General features: G+C 36.9%; 1 protein-coding gene across 6 annotated transcripts in view; it reads left to right on the top strand.

Moving 5' to 3' along the window:
* The window catches only part of LOC105489346 (uncharacterized), a 33,974-nt gene extending 19,249 nt beyond the window's left edge, over window positions 1–14,725 (top strand). For 2 of the 6 annotated variants that reach the window (XR_003019751.2, XR_011616770.1), the window contains exons 2-3: window positions 1,160–1,428; window positions 5,762–9,035. The gene's annotated coding sequence lies outside the window, so the exon portion shown is untranslated. Of the gene's footprint in view, window positions 1–1,159; window positions 1,429–4,408; window positions 4,571–5,370; window positions 5,627–5,761; window positions 9,036–9,805 lie in introns of those variants that run through there. The other 4 variants (XR_011616772.1, XR_011616771.1, XR_011616774.1 and 1 more) reach the window with 4 other exon arrangements.
* Window positions 14,726–16,413: the final 1,688 nt, after the last annotated feature.

Raw genomic sequence — 16,413 nt, 5'->3', positions numbered from 1 at the left:
CATCTATAATCTCAGCACTTTGGGAGGCCGAGGCCGGCATATCATTTGAGGTCAGGAGTTTGAGACCAGCCTGACCAACATAGTGAAACCCCATCTCTACTAAAAATACAAAAATTAGCCAGGCATGGTGGCAGACACCTGTAATGCCAGCTACTTGGGAGGCTGAGGCAGGAGAGTCACTTGAACTTGGGAGGTGGAGGTTGCGGGGAGTCAAGATCATGCCTCTGTACTCCAGGCTGGACAACAGAACAAAAGTCCATCTCGAAAAACAAAAACAAAACTACACAAATGCATGAAGAATTTCCATGCCATTTTGATGATGATATTGATGATTATAATGAACTGCATATGCTAGTTTGTATTTGGTTTAGAGTAATTTAGAGTTAAAAGTGACCTAATTGATACATGTGATTTAATATTTTTTGGTTTAATTTGCTCTTTATCTGGAACAAATATCATGTAATTTCCTGGGAAAAGCTTGCAAGGGGAGAAATTTTCTGAGTTCTTCCATGTCTGGAAAATCCTTTAGTGGATATTAATTTTATTGATCATCTGGTGAGGTATAAAATTTTAAATTAAAAATATTTTCTCACAACATTTTTAAAGAATTTAGAGTTAAGGTACTTTAGAGTTAAGGTTAAAATATTATTAGACTTTATTCTGTGTAATTGCATATTTTTAAATTTCTAGAAGTGTTCAAAATGCTCTCAGTATTCCGGATTACATGAAATGTGATGAGAATGCTCTGTTACATTTTAGTTTTTCTTCATCTAGCTAAAGTATCTCCGTGTGTACTTCCAAGTTGAAAACTTCCTCATATATTTGTTTACCCATAGTTTGTTTTATATTTCTAATATTAAGGTGAGAAAAAGAGAGGAGGACATCTGGGTACGTTTATAAGGCGTGTCTGTTGTCAAATTTGTTCTAGAATTATTGGAAGCAAGATAAATGCAAATATTCTGAGAAATAACCAAATTTCAGACTGTGGATTGCTTTTGCAGAAGACAGTTTAATTTCTCCAGGGATGAAACCTTAAATTTCATCATGTCTGGGCAATGGGAAGGAGATAGACACAAGGCATGCAAAATTCTGTGCATGAAGATTGGGAATGACAGCATACAGTCATATGTGTAGACTTAATTAATTCTCCTCTTTTCAGTTCTGATGAAGTTCCACTCCTCTTTGTACCTTGCATCTGTGACACTAAGTAAAGTTGAAGCATCAGAATTGCCTAGCGGATATTGGAAGAAGGGATGGAAAAGCTAAAATGCTGGGGCAGACACTGTGTGAATACGGAAGAGCTGCAGATGGTTATGATCCACCAGAAAGCCTGCAGGATAACTATATTACATGGAATGAACTGCTGGCAAGAGCACCAGCATCTCTGAATGTTTGGTTGTGGCTCTCTTCTTCACACCAAGGCAGATGGTAAGAAATGTCTTTACAGAATTAGGCAAACTGATAGTAGTGGGAACAAGGGGATGCTAAAACAATAGAGGCCAGGTGATTAGAACGTCACAATGACCATAATGGGTTGGGAGGGCAGTAGCCAAAAAATCTGATCCACTGAAAGTTGTGGAGATAATAGAGTACAGCAACCCTGAAAACAGCATGGGTAGAAAGCCAGCCAGCGGGGGACCGCTGATCTCGTACAGTCAGGAGAAATCAAGGAGAAATGATCAAAATTCTGAAGGCAGTCGCCCAAAAGTGTTAACACCCTTTGCTTGATTTCTGGATCTGAGTCAGTTTTCTGACCTGGAACCCACTGACCGCAGGGGAGGCCATGTTCCCAGAGGGAAGGAGCCACACCTCATAGTCAGTGTGCTTGGTAAGGAGTCCCCAGGCCTTGCCCGGGGGTCATAGCCATTTCCTTGGGTGAATGTGTACTCAGCATATTAATTTGCAAAGGTTTGCTGTAACAAAGAACCACAAACTAGATGATTTAAACCACAGAAATGTAAGTCACCCCAATCCATGGGTGAGAAAAAAAAATAAGCCACAGAAGTGTATTGTCTCACAGTTCTGGTGGCCAGAAGTCCCGAAATCAAGGTGTCTGGGTCAGTTCCTCTTGAGGACGGCAAAGGAGAATCCGTGGTAGGGCCCTTTTCTGCTTACGGTGGCCATTGCAATCTTTAGTACTCCTTGGTTTGTGTAACAGAAGCATCACCCTCATCTCTGCCTTCATCTTCGCATTGTGTTATCTTGGTGTGTGTAACTGTGTCCAAGTTTCCACTTTTTATAAATACACAGTCATATTGGCTTAACAGTCCACCCTACGCCAGTATGAACTCACCTAAACTTTTTACATCGGCAATGACCCTCTTTCTAAATAAGGTCAAAATCTACGGTGCTGGGGTTAGGACTTTGACATATTAATTTCGTGGAGGACCAAAATTCAACCCCTAATACTGGAAAAAAACTGATAACAAGTATTGTGAGGCGTGCTGGATCCGGGGCCCATGTCAACATTGCCATCTGAAGACCCCAAGCTTAATCATGGCCCCAGTTAGAATGGAAGCATGTGGGAGCCAGATAACAAATGGCTTTTACTGAGGATGATCCAAGCAGAAGTCTGAGAAACTCCCCTCCACTCTCAGCCAAGAGAGCAAATAAAATAATACTGCATTGTGGACACAGGGATGCCGAAGTCAGCGCTGACTTTCAGGACCTAAATCCTGGGAAAACTAACTATGGCTATGAGTCTGTGGTCTGTCATTGTGTGGCTGATAAGCGAAGAATGATGTTTACACTTTTAAAGAACTGTAAAAACCAACAAACAAAGAATATATAACGGAGACCATATATGGTTCCCAGAACCTAAAATATGTACTCTTTTATTTATCTTTACAGAAAAATAACTCTACTGACCTGACTTAAATGATTCAGGACCCCAATATATTTCTGTTTAATTGACCATCTGCTCCCTGTAGAGAAATGGTGGATCCTGGAGGGTGACAGTGCACTGCTGTGGACCCTGCTAAATATTAACCCCAATGGCTAGAGCAAGTAAAAACAGCGCAGTTACATGCCATTCTACCATTGATCGGTCAAATATATTAGTTCCTGTTCCATCAGAAAAGAGGATACTGTCAGCAGACAATATCCAGCTAATACCTCATTCAGGATTTTGCCTCAGCAGCAGGGAGCTGCCTCTCCTGGTGTAGCCCACATCCAATAAATAATCAAGCCAGGTTATAAAGGCTTGGCCATTTCAAGCCTGCACAGGACAACTCTGTCTGGCTGGCTATGCTCCAGCTGGACCCAAGGCTTGTTGAACTCGCATTGTGCTTTGCCTTTTGTCTCTGAGCAATCTGGTTTACCATCTTCTCTCTGGCACTGGTAGTCGTTGATCCGCAATAAATATCTCCCACATCACACTGGAGCTCAGTTTCTGCTTCCAAAAAAGCCAACTTATAACGGTCACCAGTTGGACTGGAGTAATTCATAAACTTCTGCTCTGATTTTATAATATAGCAATTAGTATTACTTTAATAGAAAAATCTAAAATATATTGAATTCAATTGAAGAAATAATATAAGGAAATTAAAAGTAGGCAAATAGGTAAATATTTAAGTTAAGTCAAGATAGTGGATCAAAACTATCCTGCATTGGGGCAGTAGGGATGACAGAAGTTAGCACCAACTTTAAGGATCTAAATTGGGGTAAAGTGACTACAGCCAAGGGACCCTGGCTTGTTATTGGATGACCAGTGAGCTAAGAATGGTTGTCATTTTCAAAAGTCAAAGTAGCAACTTGTATTAAGTCACAGGAGTGAACCTTTTATGCTGTAGGAGTTTGTACTTGTCCTCCCTTTGACCTAGGTCCAGACGTGAGGTTGCTTCCTTTTCCTGTCAAATTCCCAATTAACCTGATTGTCCATGGTGAGATCAAACACAACCTTGAAGCCTTCACATCTACATTATATAATCCTATTCTTCCCATTATCTTTCGTTGGAACAAGAAATAGCAATGCTCTCACTCTAAAGAAAAATCAAGATTTTTATGAACATAAAAAGTTTGCAAATATATAAATTCTAGTTTATGGTTAAAAATGTGAAATGTCTTGGCCATTCCATTTCCATGTTTTCTCACAGGTGTTATTTGCACAGAAAGCAGTGTGCTTTCACCTGGGGACAATGTTCCGGCATCAGAATTGCCAACGTACATGAAAATGATTACCCTGACATTCAAGAGAAGAGCAATGACAGACCTTGATCATATAATTTTCCAAATAGCATAAGCTTTTTATGTCTTTTTAAACATGAGACAGTGTGCTGTTACTTTGTTATTTAATTGCTCGTAGAGTCTTTTTTTGCCTCTTTGAACTGAAGGAAGTACAATTCATACACTATGTGACTTACATGGAAAATATTTTATTTTTGATTTCTTTTAACTTTTCCTTTTTCAGGTAGGTGCCACAGGAATGAGCTAGTAATGGGTTTGAAAAGGATGCAGAAACCAAGCTGCCCTGTGTTCTGAGCCATAACCGTGTGGCTGCAGCCATGCAGGCATTTGACTGCAGCAGGCTGGAGCCATGAGAATGCATCCAGGACATACAGATTAAATGAGTGTGAGATTTTCTCTCTTGTCATGTCAACCAGATGAGGAATTAGTTTGGAAGAAGAACATTTTATCCTACTGATATCCATTGTGTTTTAAGTGTTCTCTTTATTTTGACCAAACTACAGCCTCTTTGATGAGGATAAGTTACACAAGCAGATCCCCTCCATATTATAGAATTCTAATTAAATGCTGTTAATTGGAAAACTTAACCAAGTTTTTATTTGGCAGGTTTTATGACTAGAGCATTTTAATTAAGTGGAATTTCCAAGGGATATTGATGATAGCATTTGGTTTTAAATTGAGAACAAATCTTTTTACCCCAAGAGAATGAAAGCAGCATATAGAGACCATATTTCTTTTTCATTAAAGAACAATCACATTGAATCTGTTTATAGGGCTTTGCGGTGCAACACATGACTACTGTATATTAGTCGTTAGCCTCTAAAGCAGTGAGAAAATTTCTGGCAGGCATAGGTAGAAGATGGTTTGTGAAGAGTTGGCTGATTCAGTTATTCAACAAAGCCTTTAATTGCTGCAAATGTATTCATCTTATTCTGAACCTGCACCTGCAAAATGGGAATGAAAAAGTTCAACATAAAAATTCTCAGCAATTGGTTTTTAGACCAAAATGTTTCTTTACCTTTGTTTGCTATTTTATACATGCCTCTCGAATGGAAGAATTAATTAAAATAACCTGATATATGCTATGATCATTATTTTGAAAAGCATAAGATATTCTTTGTAGATGCATTTGCATTATTTCTCACCACATCCTAGTTTTTTTTTTCGTTTTCATGTCTTTGCTAGGGAGAGGTCAAGCACTTTTCTCTGTCTCCCCTGCATTTTCAATGAGGAAAGTTAAGACTGGAAAAGTGAAGTGACTTAATCATGACAAACGTAGAATTAAATGATGAAGCTAGAGTGGAGGACGTTTCAACTCTACCCAGAGATTTGAGCTGTGGGAGAGGAGGGAAAGAAAGGACCGCCATTCAAAGAACTTCTGTCAAATGTTCACTCTTTTAAAGACACAATAGGTCTCAGTTGACGTAAGAGACTACAAATTGTACGTTAATATTCAAGCATTGATTTGAATAAATAAATGGGTGGCCTTATAGTAACATAAATAAAAATGAAATTGCATAATTGTCATAAGATATAATTAAGCTAAAATTATTTTATTTCTTTTTCTTTCCTTTAGTTTGCTTTAATAAGAACTCCTGTGAACATGAAGATTTATTATCAATATTTAGTGCCAAAACACGAAGCATTATTAGGGAGAGCAGCCTGACCAGCATCGTGAAACCCCAACTCTGCTAAAAATACACAAATATTAGCCAGGCGTAGTGGCATACGTCTGTAGTCCCAGCTACCTGGGAGGCTGATGAAGGAGAATGGCTTGAATCCGGGAGGCTGAGGTTGCGGTGAGCTGAAATCACGTCACTGCACTTTAGTCTGGGTGACACGACAGAGTCAATCTAAAAAAAAAACCCCAAGACTCGATCTAAAAAAAAAAAAAATTGTACTTATATGAGAGTTTATTCATAAAAAGTTTTACTTTGTCAGAAGTATTATAGTTATCCTTTAGCATATTATAGCTAAAGAGGTAATTGCGAGCTTCATGCTGTATCTAAGGAAACAGTATAGGCTTATAAAAACAATAATAAGTCTTATCATAATATGCGTCAAATCTATGTTATGTTATTTATCTTTAAACATGATAGCCACTTTACAACTCTCTGAGCTTTTGTCAAAATGCCACTATATAAATATTGATAATTACATTCAGTAATCTCCTTAGGTTTATAGTAATATACCATATGGTACATGGGACATTGAAATTAATTATTAAGATTATAATGCAAATTTTGACTGAAACTAAGAATTAGTGAAATTAATGTATTTTAAATATTTAAAAATGTATCAAGCATATCTTATAGCTACTTCCCTTAAGAGGAGGACTTTCAGTAGCCTACAGGGCAATCTTCCAATTAAATTACCTGAGCTTACATTGTTTTGAATGAATTGAACATTTCAAGGGGTATCAATGGAAACTTTCAGAATATTTACGTATCATAGACTATATTTCCCCCAAGTAAATAACATGAAACATCAAGTATTTTTCTTATTTGTGTAAACTTAATGGATAGAATTACAGTTTTGTTACAGTGATATATTGTGTAGTGCTGAAGTCAGGGCTTTTAGCATAACCATTACCATCACCCTAATAATGTACATTGCATCTATTACACCACTTATCATCCCTTACCTTCCCCCACCCTCCCACCTTCTGATTCACCAATGTTGATCATTCCACATTCTAGTCCAAGTGTACACATTATTTAGCTCCCACTTATAAGTGAGATCATGTGACGTTCGACTTTCTGTTTCTGAGTTGTTTCAATTAAGATAATTGTCTCCATTTCCATCCATGTTGCTTTTACAAAAGACATGATTTCATTCTTCTTTATAGCTGAATACTATTCCAGTGTGTGTATGTCATACATTTTCTTTATCCAATCATCCATTTATGAACACTTAGGTTGATTCCATAGCTTTGCTATTGTGAATTGTGCTGATATAAGTATATTAGTATTTAATAGCTTTTATGACATTGATCTGAAAAAGAGGAATTGACATTTTTCTTAACATAGAAAACATTCATTTGCTTCTGATGTGAACTTATGAAACTGCAAATTCTATAAATTTTTTCTAACGTGGAAGACACTTTTAGTAAGATGGAATGTTCCTAATTCCAGAGAAGCAAACTTATAATCAATGGTCAGAATGAAATTTAGCATTATTTTACTGTTAATGTTAAAATGAGGTTACATTTTGATTTTAAGTGATTTTCATTCTAGACTCAAGTGCACACTTTTTCCATTTCAGACTTTCATGTTTAAGTGTACAATGTGCTCTTGGACATACTAATCGCAATTCAATTTACTCAGCACATTCTGCATACATTACTCAAAATAAACAGCACACTGTTTTATCTATTATTTTACTACAAATCAAATATTAGGTTAATAAAATTGAGAAGTAGTACAATAAATAATTGCTTCTGAAATTCATAATAAAATGCTGTGTTAATTAAAACATTATACATACTAATGGATTGCTATTCACTAACTATACACTTGCTAAGGGTTCTCCTGGTCATAAGAGTCACAAAGGCATATTATTGTTTTAAATCCATCCACCTAATAAGCCCCAAGTATAAATAACACTAGTCAAGGAGGGTTAGGAAAGAAGTGTAGGCAATTATTAAGGGAGCAAAAGAAGCTACCAACATTTACCACAAACTAAGAAATGTATATCGATGGGAGCTGTAGTGGGTCGAATAGTGTCCCCTGCAAGATTCCAATCCACCGGGAACCACACAATGTGACCTCATTTAAAGTAAGGGTCTTTGCAGAGGTAATTAAAGGTTTGAGATGAGATCATCCTGGAGCAGAGTGGACCCTCAACCCAGCGACGAATGTCCCTAGAGAAGCCAGTAAAGGAGACACAGAGAGGAAGGCCATAGGAAAATGAGGCAGAGACGGGAGGGCAGACCCAAGCTAAGGAACACCAGGTACGTCAACAGCCACTGGAGCTAGGAGCGGGGCAGGGAATAGATTTTCCCTCAGCACTTCCAGAAAGAATCAGCTCTGCCAATACCTTGATTTTGCTCTTTTGCGCTCTTGAACTGTGAAAGAAAAAATTTCTATTGTTTTAACCCAAAAAGTTTGTGGCACTTTGCTATGGCAGCTTCAAGAAACTAATAGAGAGGCATATCAATTAGTATTTATATTTAGCATCTACTTTCAGTTGATTTCAAAAAGAAAAAAGATACACAAGCTGACATGAATGTATTAATTAGGAATCTTTCCCACCTCCACACTAATTCACAACTTTCTGTGATTTTTGAAGGTCCATGTCTAAAAGATTTTTGAAGGTTCAGGTCTAAAAGAACTGTCCATTTCTGATCAATTTTAAATTCTAAAATGCAGAATATGCTCAAAAACACAAAAGAAATCCAGTTGTATTTTAACCGAGATTATTAGAAGATGAAGATTTAATTTCTTACATACTTATTTTTACATCTGGATATCTTATATACTGATATTTCAAAGCCAAGTTTAATTGTGTACTATTGTTTTATGGTTACCATGTAAAGTCTTTCATACATTTTCCTGTGTCAGTGTATGCTTTTAACAATTGAATATTTCTATGAGTTTAGGAAGTTAGGTGATTCCAATTGTGAACAACCAATTTCTTCTTAGATTCCCAGGTAAACTTGACTATAACTGTTATATAGACTGCACTTCAACTGTTTTAATGGTCCTTGCATGTTTGTGATAAATTAGCATTCACATATTTAGAAAACAACTTATAATTTTAAAAAACTGCTTTGAATAAACTGCAAATTAGCAAGATTTATGCTTCTGATAAATAAAGTTGTTGTTTAAGAAGGAAAACAGTGGGTTACCTTAGAGTGATAATGTTTCTTTGAAAAGCTCTTTGTTCCTTTCTGCTCTTTGTCATTGTTTCTTATTTTCCTCCCATTCTCTTTATCCCCATTGCACTTGACCTAGCCACAGTATCCTTCGTTCTTATGGGACAACACTTCCTCCTGGCTCTTCTCTGGCCGGCTGTTCTTGTGGAGTTTTCTTTGCATGTTCTTTCTCCACCATATGAGCTTTACAGAGAAGAGGCTGTACTTCCTCAAGCTCTCTTCTCTGTCAGGAGTCCCAGGATGGGGCACACACTGTCTGTGTGCTTTCTCATGGCAATGCTCCCCACCCTTCCCTGTCTCACTCCTCACTTTTTTTCTTCCTTTTGCCGCCCTGGGGTCTCACCTTTGAAATAAAAAGTACTAGTGCATCATCTTTAACTCTTCTCTGTTGCTAGAGTACCCAGATTAACACTCATGGCTTTACATACTATTACTCTCTCATTTAACTTACAGCCCACACCTCTCCTCTGATTTCCAAATTGCCTATTTGACAGCCCCAAACCTGCTCTCCCCTTCCACTTGTCTTTGCCGTCAGAGCAAATGGAAATTCCCTTTTCAGTTGGTCAAATAAACACTTGGCTGTAACCCTCAGTTTATGTCCCTCATGCCCCTCATCCAATCAATCAACACATACTGGCACATATGCAGGCAGGATGGTTGATGGCAGGTTCCCCATGATGCCCCATGAAGCCAAGACCTGCCACAATACTCACTGTGGATTTCTGCCTATTTTCTGCCCTGCAGTGTAATGATATTGTGGAAAATATCAAAGAGGCCTGAAGATATCCCTGTGGGGAGCAGTGATATAACAAGGGAGAAGCATTTATGTTGATCTATACCACGGAGAGTCAAACTGTTGGCGAAACTGGACAACAGGGTGTGTGAAACAAGTTACAGAAGAGTATGGTGTTAGAACAGCCACCATACAGGACCTGAAGAAACAGAAGGATAAACTGTTGAAGTTCTATGTTCAAACCGATGAACAGAAGTGAAAGAAAAAGAGGAAAAAAAAAAAAAAACTACATAAAAGTTAAAATGAAGACCTTGATAATTTATTGAAAAAAAATTGATCCATTAGCATTGAAGTGAACACAGACCACTTAGTGCTTTGCTGATCATGAAACAAGCAAAGATCTATCACGATGAACTGAAAATGAAAGGAAACTGAATATTCAACAGGATGGTTGCTGAAATTTAAGAAATGACATAGCATTAAATGTTTAATGATTTGTGGTGATAAGGCATCTGTTCTTCACAAAGCAGTGGAGAAAATCATTAACAGCTTTGCCAATGTCATCACTGATAAAAAATCTGACACCAGAACAAGTCTATAATGTAGATCAAACATCCTTGTTTTGGTGTCAGTGTCCCAAACACTGGCGACTGCGGATGAGAAAATGCTACAAGCATTAAGGACGTCAAAAACAGAATAACTCTGTGGGAATGTGCTAATGCAGCAGGCACACATAAGTGTATAAATTTGCTGTGACAGGCAAAAGTTTGCCTCCTTGCTGACTGTAAGAAGTGAATTTCTTACCAGTCCATTACTGTGTTATGCTAACAAAAAGGCATGGATCACCAGAGAAATATTTTAGGATTGGTTTTACAAACACTTTATACCAGTGGCTCATGCTTACTGCAGGGAAGCAGGACTGGAAGACTGCCAGATTTCCAGATTTTGTTATTCCTTGACAACTGTTCTGCTCATCCTTCAGCGGAATAGCTCATCAAAAATAATGTTTATGCCAGGTGCTGTTCCCCAAATGTGGCTTCATTATTCAGCCATGTGACCAGAGTATCCTTAGATCCATAAATATTAAAACACTTTCTTGAACAGCATGCTAGCAGCAGTAAGCAGAGGTGTGAGTGTGGAAGGTTCCCAAAGGAGTTTAGCATGAAGGATGCTATATATGCTGTTGTCAATGCTTGGAACACAGTGACTGAAGACACAGTTGTGGATGCCTGGCACAACCTCTGGCCTGCAACTGTGTTCAGTGCAGATGGTGAACTAGGTGGTGACTCTGAAGAATTCTGGATGTCAAGTGAGGAAAAAAAAATGCTTTATCTTCTTACATATGCAAGAAACATACCTTCAGAGTTCATCTATAAGCTGAAAGAAGCAGCTATTGAAGAAGTTGTTAACATCAATAATGAGGCTCCAGTTGTTAATTCTTTAACAAACAGTTCTGAATCAAGGAGAGTATGATAATAGTGATGATGACGATGGCATTAACGCTGCAGAAAAAGTGCCTGTAGACGACACCGTGATATGCGATAGGTGTATTGAAGGACTACAGAAGAATGTATTTGGAACAGAACAAGGAATCATGTCTGATTATAAAATTGAAGAGAGACTCCTAAGACAAAATACACTGCCAATGAGGCAGATGACTGGAAGAAACATTTCAAAAATCCATCCAGCAGAACGCCTCCTCATCCCTAGAGGACCCACTTCTCGGTCCCTCAACTGCTTCCCAGTTTTCTTCTCCCCTAAATCAATCAATAATTAATTAATAAATTAAAAACACCATGCACAGCAGCCTTTTAATTATAACAGCATTGTAGGTGGAGACCGGAAGCCTGCATTGTTTGTTGTTGCTCTTGTCTAGCACCTGATCCTGGTGTTCCGGTGATGCTACTATGCTGCCAAGTTACCCTGAACTCATTATTCTCGCTGTTTTAATGTTATGACTTTTTTCTTTTTATTTATTTATGTATTTTTTTTTTTTGAGATGGGGTCTTGCTTTGTCACCTAGGCTGGAGTGCAATGGTGTCATCTCGGCTCACTGCAACCTACACCTCCCGGGTTCAAGTGATTCTCCTTCCTCAGCCTCCTGAGTAGCTGGGATTGCAGGGGCCCACCACCACGCTCAGCTAAATTTGTATTTTTAATAGAGACAGGGTTTCACCACATTGGCCAGGCTGGTCTTAAACTCCTTACCTCAGGTGATCTGCCCACCTTGGCCTCCCAAAGTGCTGGGATTACAGGAATGAGCCCCCACACCTGGCAGGTACGACATATTCTTTACTGTTAACTACTTATGTGTAAATAAGTATGAGAAGATGACTGCTTATCGGTAGTATCTAAATTCAGAGTTAGGAATAACAGTGATGCCGAACAACCACAGACGTCTACACAGGTGGCTGAGATAGTGATACGTTCCTTTCTGGTGGCTCAGTGTACACAAACTTTATTTCACACACTACATTGCTAATATATTATACAAAATTACCTTCATACTATGTGTATGAAGTATATCTAAAATGTAAATGAATTTCATGTTTGGATTTGTGTTCTACCTCCAAGGTATCTCATTATTTAGAGGAAAATATTCCAAAATCAAATAAAAAGAAAAGCATTGAAATCAAAAACACTTCTGGGTCCAAGCACTTCAGATAAGGAATATTTGACCTGTATTATAATAATTTAATAGGCCCAGTTTTTATTATACAGTGGGGACAGAGGTATGTTTTTCTTATCTCCTCTGCTTTGAACTGGCCCTGACTGATCTCAAGCTGTGCTCAGCTTCATCTTTGCCCTCCCATCCCAAAGTTCTTTCTGCTTTTGTTGGTGACCTCACTATGCTATCACCATTCTTTGGCATGGCAGTTTAAATACTCATAATAATGTCCCAGTTCCTTAAACTTTCAGCTCATATCTGATGTCTTCCGGTCCTGATCTTAAGTAAGTATCAGGCAGCTATCCTTTACATTTGGAAATACAGTCAGTAAAAGTTAATGTGTCCCTTAAGAGTTCTGGCTGCAGATTCACTGAACATTTAACTCTTTATCTATTTCCTGCCAGTCAATGGGTTTAAAGCATGATGGCTATAATCAATTCAGAATCCATAGGATGAATTTAATTATTTAACATCTGGTAAAGAGAGCATATTATCTATGACAAATATTGCTAATTTTTTATTTGTTTGGTGGGTGGAAGTGGTACATATACCATTCTGTGGTAGCAATATTTGATCTAAAACGAAAAACTACCATAAATTATTTTCATTATGTGAGTCAAATGATCTTTGTGATACTTTATGTAGCTGTGATGTATCGAAAGTGATTATCCTCATTCTAGAATCTGAGATATGGAATAGCCTGTTTTCAGTAGAACGTTTTCCCCTTTATTACCTTGTAATGGATTGCTGTATTGTGGATTCAAAATATTCTAAAATACATTAAATAGAAAATACTATCTGCTAAACAAATGAAAGTATAAAAATGGCTCCTTATAACTAGCAAGCTCATCTACATTTCTATCACCAAAATGGCACAATTTAGCAGGACAAGAATATAAACCCTTATTTTTAAACAATTTTTTGGATAAAACATGACAAATTGATTTTAATTGGAATTAGTGTTATATATACTACAAATTATAAAAATCAAGGAAAGTGTATCAACATGAATAACTGCAATTTCCACAACAGTGGTATAGAAATATATTATTGAAGTATTGGGATTTTTAATAAACATTGTATATTGGAATAATTTTAGACTTACTGAAAAGTTGTAAAGATAGTACAGAGTTCCAATATAGTCCTCATTCAGTCTCCTCAAATGACAACATCCTACAATGCCATGAAACGACATCATGACTAAGAAGTCAACATTGGCACACTACTACTACGTCAGTCTACACTTTATTTACATTTCACTGATTTATTGCTCCTATTAAGGCATTTTATTTTTTTCTTCCAGGGTTAAATATTAGATACATTGCATTTACATCGTGATGAATTTGGGTAAATAGGTTCTCATGGGGAAGTTTAAAATGTGTCTTCATATAATTGGCTACAAGCAGGACCGCATTACACAGCAATTTAAATAAAAGACCTTAGATTAAAGAATAGGATTCTGCAGAAAATTTGTAATAATGTAAAAATTTTCTTTCTTCAATCGGCTTTATTTTTATCTCCCCTATTATGTGTTTGACATTTCCCTTTGAATAATTTTTTCTTTTCAATTATATTTAGATACAAAATCTTAGAAGTGACATTGAAAAAATCTGTGAAATGAAAGGGGATAATTCAGTTGTTAACCTTCACGAGAATAACTGTTATAAAAATCAAGTGATTTTACTACATCACACTTCCTATTGTAGAAAAAAATAGTCACATCTATCACATTCAAAGAGAGTCAACTGAAAATCCACCTATTTGTGTTACAATTTTCAAAATTTTTGTATTTGAAGCAAAACCTTTAGACTTTTTGCTAAAACTATAATGAAAACTCTAACTTTACTTTTAAAAACGTGGTGTGAAGACTAGTTCCACAAATTCAGCTTTAAATTATTCTATACAAGGAGAAATTTTGTCTTCATCATTCTTACTACAGAGTTGCATCTAAATTTAAAACTGAGAGATTTCTTATGTTTGTCTTACATGGGAAGGATCAATTGCTCATTGAAATAGCAGTTCAAAGTTTATCAACTTTATATGATAGAAAGTGTAACTTTGAAATGCTGAGACAGAAGCATAAGATCTATTTCTAGGTGCAAAACCATTCTCAGAGCCTTCTCAGGACCAGTGACCAAGCATTTCCGCATTTGTAGCCATCGTGTTTGTTTTTCACGCTTCATGTCGATATGTACATGTTAATTTCTTAGAACAGAATAAATACCATTTTAGAATGTGACAGTTTCAAACTGTAATAAATAGAAAGGGCAGTTGTATAAATAGATACTTTGAAAATATATATTTAGTGACTTCACTCTGCATACAGCAGCTTATTTAAGGGTAAGTTATGCTGATCTTAAAGGTCTTATACTTACTTTCTTTCAAGAACATACAGTACATTTCAATCAAACAATTGCTGCTATGTTTTGTGTTCTTTTCAAAAAAGGAAAAGTTGAAAGAGTTAACATTATTTCCGCTGTTCTACACCTCATTTTCCTGAGCTCTCCAGATTTGTCTAAAATGGGCATTATTTGAAAGGAAGACTTACCTACGTTGTCTTTATACTTCAAAAGATGCTCTGGAAGGAGGAATTCAGGGAACTTCCTGTTTTCACCTTTTCCTGACCCTGGAGGGCTCTATTAGTTCACGTGTGTGTGTTTCTTTTAAAAAAGCTATTTGCAGTCTGCAGCACGAGCCATCTGCATTAATCCCGCCATCATACGGATTCAAGGAGCACTGACGTATTTTTAAAGAGTGCATTCCTATTTTCATGGAATCCTAGAATATACTCTGTAATAAATCTGGGTTCACAGTTAAGTTCTTCAGCCACAGTTCCTCCTGTGCAGTCACACGTCTTTTTTTGACACAACTATCATTTCAGACCTCATGACACTAAATAAAGATGAGATACACTGCAGTGATTCACCTGACTTGAGAATAATGAGGGATGAAGGCCAAAAAAAGAATATGAATCTGTCCACAACTGTGTATCAAAACAGAAAGCAAAACAAAACAATTCAGAATATCAACCTACTTGGATAAGGAGGAAGTTATTATGGCCATATTTTGGTGTATAGCTAACCTTTCTTAAATGACAGCTTTTACTATGGCCTCCATACAATCCAGAATTGAAAGATTCAATTTCGAAAAGAACATTTACAGTTCTTAATTTTCTAATTCTCACCACTTTGGGTACTACCACCTGATAGCAGTCAGTGACACTAGCTAGCATACAGTCTAGCGTGTGGATTACACCACCTAGACTTCGCTTCCAGTCAATGCTGCTTATCCTCAGTTCTTAATCTCAGGCCTTTGAGAGCCACCTTACAATTATTTTTAGATAACTATAGCAGAACTACTTAATTTGACAGCTTATTTAATATTTACATTTTAACATAACTCATCTAATTTCTTAAATGACTTAAAGTTTTTATGGGTACATACTAGGTGAACAAATATGGGGTGCATGAGATATTTTGATACAGGAATACAATGCATAAAAATCACATCAAGGTGATTATTGGGGGGTATCCCTAATATGCGGTATCCATCTCCTCAAGCATTTATCCTTTCTTTGTGATATGAATAATCCAATTATACTATACTAGTTATATTAAAATGTACAATAAATTATTGTTGACTGTAGTCACTCGGCTGTACTAGCACACAGTAAATCTTATTTGTTCTAACTATATTTTTGTACCGTTTAACTATCCCACTTCACCTTCCCAACCATTACCTTTCCCAGCTTCTGGTAACCATCACTCTCCTCTCTATCTCAATGAATTCAATCATTTTAATTTTTAGTTCCCATCAGTAAGTGAAGACATGTGAAGTTTTTCTTTCTGCCCCTGGCTTATTTCAGTTAGCATGATGACCTCCAGTTCCATCTGTATTGTTTCAAATGACTTATTTCATTCTTTTTTATTGCTGAATAGACCTCTATTGTGT

The sequence above is a fragment of the Macaca nemestrina genome, chromosome 19 (assembly GCF_043159975.1).
Source record: "Macaca nemestrina isolate mMacNem1 chromosome 19, mMacNem.hap1, whole genome shotgun sequence".
Lineage (NCBI taxonomy): Eukaryota > Metazoa > Chordata > Mammalia > Primates > Cercopithecidae > Macaca > Macaca nemestrina.
This window is presented reverse-complemented; position numbering and strand designations above follow the sequence as displayed.